The sequence below is a fragment of the Chlorocebus sabaeus genome, chromosome 20 (genome assembly GCF_047675955.1).
Source record: "Chlorocebus sabaeus isolate Y175 chromosome 20, mChlSab1.0.hap1, whole genome shotgun sequence".
Classification (NCBI taxonomy): domain Eukaryota; kingdom Metazoa; phylum Chordata; class Mammalia; order Primates; family Cercopithecidae; genus Chlorocebus; species Chlorocebus sabaeus.
The window spans coordinates 62857640-62861087 of NC_132923.1; the positions used below are offsets into that span (position 1 = coordinate 62857640).

Below are 3448 nucleotides of genomic sequence, written 5' to 3' on the forward strand. Positions count from 1 at the left end.
GAATGTGCCTGTCATAGTTCGATAAAAGTTAGTACCTCTGTGTGGCACATGGGTCTGTAGAAAGGTAGACCCAAAGCTTGAACATGAGCAAGAAAAGATCCCGAAATAAAGGGAAGGATCACTCTGAGAAAGACCAATGGACTTGATGTTAATCTCACATGGTAACAGAAAGCTGCTGAACAATCTCGAACAAGGGAAATCATAATAAGATTTGTGTTCTATAAAACACTCTCCAATAAATGTATTGAAGATAGATCAAAATTAGGAGGAAGTGGGAATCCAAGGCAGCCACAAACTATTACTGCCATATTTTCAGTATTTGGTGCAATATGTGGCTGGCAGAAGAAGCACAAGAATATTTGGAGTATGAAAGAGTGGAGGCAATGATGAGGACCTGAACTACCTTAGTGTCCCTGGGTTAGTGAGATGTGTAGGATATAAAACTAAATAGCATGTGGATCACTGATTGGATATGAGATAAAAAGAAGAGTAATTTCAAAATTACTCAGATTTTTAGCTTGAATGAGTTCTGATGGCTTCACCTGAGGAAGGGAAATCACAGGGAAAATAATTTCACCTAATTAAAGATCAATTTAGCCTACTTGGAGCTTAACTTCTTTATTTTTTAAATGAGGAAGGCAAACTAGGAAATCTCTAAGTTGTCAGCCAGCTCCAACAATGTATGATTTGATAATTCTAAATATGTGATAAAAGAAAATACACTGCTGCAAAAAAAGTTGGTGTAAAAGTAATTATGCTTTCAGGCTGTGAATTTTAAATCGTTATAACTAGGCTCAAACACATCTTTATTAATCAAAATAGAAACCATTACAATCAACATATTTTTGCCAATGAAAAATAAGTTTGTTTATTCCTGTAGCATAAAAATCCATGCTTCAAGATTCTACAAACTCTTAGATAGCATTTTTTGCATCTTGCTGGTTGTAGAAACATTTTCCCTGCAAAAAGTTGTTGAGATGCTTGAAGAAGTGGTAGTTGGTTGGCGAGAGGTCAGGTGAATATGGCAGATGAGGAAAAGCTTTGTAGCCCAATTCATTCACCTTTTGAAGTGTGGGTTTTATGACATGCACTTGGGCATTGTTGTGGAGAAGAATTGGGCCTTTTCTGTTGACCAATGTCAGCTGCAGGTATTGCAGTTTTCTGTGCATCTCATGGACTTGCTGAGCATACTTCTTAAATGTAATGATTTCATCAGGATTCAGAAAGCTGTAGTGGATCCTACCAACAGCAGACCACCAAACGGTGACCATGCCCTGTTTTTGGAGCAAATGTGGCTTTGGGATTTGCTTTGGAGCTTCTTCTTGGTCCAACCACTGAGCTAGTTGTCGATATTTGTCATATAAAATCCGCTTTTTGTTGCACATCACAATCTGATTGAGAAATGGTTCATCATTAGTGCATAAAATAAGAGAAGACGACACTTCAAAATGATGATTTATTTATTTATTTATTTTTATTATACTTTAAGTTCTAGGGTACATGTGCACAACGTGCAGGTTTGCTACATATGTATACATGTGCCACATTGGTGTGCTGCACCCATTAATTCGTCATTTACTTTAGGTATATATTTTTCACTCAACTTATGAAGCACCCCGTTATCAAGGTTTTTCACCTTTCCAATTTGCTTCAAATGCCAAATGACAATAGAACGATCGACTCTGAGTTCTTCAGCAACTTCTCATGCAGTTGTAAGAGGATCAGCTTTGACGATTGCTCTTAATTGGTCGTTGGCAACTTCTGCTGGCCAGCCACTATGCTCCTCATCTTCAAAGTTCTTGTCGCCTTTGCAAAACTTCTTAAACCACCACTACACTGTAGGTTTCTTAGCAATTCCTGGGTCAAATGCATAGTTTATGTTGTGAGTTGTCTCCGCTACTTTATGATGCATTTTCAACTTGAATAAGAAGATTGCTCAAATTTGCTTTTTGTCCAACATCATTTCCATAGTCCAAAATAAACATAAAATAAATGGGAAGTAATAAGTCATTAGCAAAAAAAAAAAAAAAAAAAACCATAAAGTGAGAAATGTGCACTAACGTGATTTATAACATAACCACATTTATTTAAGAATGTATTCCAGTATCAAATGGCAAACTTCAACAATGCAAAAACTTTTGCATCAACCTAATATTAATTATTATTGGTAGAAACATTGGCTTCCAACAATGCAGTATTATTACAAGGGCCCAGTTAGCACTGAATAAAGAAAGACAATTATTCACAGACTCTTCCTTGTCCTTTTTTTTTTTTTTTTTTAACATAATCTACTATCTTATGCATTGTTTTCTTCTCAGACTGCTTTATATAGCTTAGACATCTGCTTCGTTTGTGAAATATGATGCTCCTTGACTTAAAATGTCATTACATCCACATAAACCCATTGTAAGTTGGAAATAACATAAATGGAAGATGCATTTAATACACCTAAACTGCCGAACACCATAGCTTAGTCTAGCCTACATTGAATGTGCTTACAATACTTACATTAGCCTCTAACTGGGTGAAGTTAACTGGCAGCACAGTCCACTATAGAATCTCTGTGTTTACCCTCATGATCCTGTGGATGACTGGGGGCTGTGGGTCACTGCTACTGCCCAGCGGTGCCAGAGAGTATTATACTATATATTGCTAGCCTGGGGGAAAAAAATCACCATTCAAAATTCAGAGTATAGTTTCTACTTAATGTATCTAGGTTTTGTACCATCGTAAACTCAGAAAATCCTAAGTTGAACCATCGTTAAGTTGGGAAGCATCTGTACTATGATCTCAGTTTATTTATTTATTTTTATTCCTCATAATGTCTTTTCTAATACACTCCCATTTTTTTTGCATCATTAGATGCCTGCTTGTGTTTTGATCTTGATTTTATTTCCATTCACTTTTTGTTAATTTTCAATTCCTTATTCTTAAGATATTAACAATTCTTTTTCTTGGCATTATTTGAAATACAATGTTTTTACTCTTAATCATACTCTTGAAGGAGGGAGAACACCAGGATAAATAGCTAATGTATAGAGGGCTTAATACCTAGCTGATGAATTGATACGTGCAGCAAATCACTTTGGCACATGTTTATGTAACAAACCTGCTCGTCCTGTATATATACCCTGGAACTTAAAATGAAATTAAATTAAAAAATAAAAAATATATACTCTTGAAATTATTTATAAAGATAAATATCAGAAAGTAAAATGATAATAAAAAATACTTTCACGTTAACAACCAATGTAAAACAGGAATAATTTTAATAAGAAATGCATGTGATGTTTTAGGGACATATAAGAATGCTTGAGTAAGTGAAGCAATGCACCGTATTTCTGGATAAGAAGACTGACTATTGTTAAAATGTTAGTTTGTCTAAATTGATATTGTAGGTTTATTGTAATTAAAATAAAATTCCAATTAGAGTATTTTTCACCTGATA

The 3448-nt window shown here is 34.7% G+C and overlaps 1 pseudogene; it reads right to left on the bottom strand.

The window, feature by feature from the left end:
• Positions 1–809: 809 nt before the first annotated feature.
• On the bottom strand, positions 810–2012 carry LOC140709369 (histone-lysine N-methyltransferase SETMAR-like; annotated as a pseudogene).
• Positions 2013–3448: the final 1436 nt, after the last annotated feature.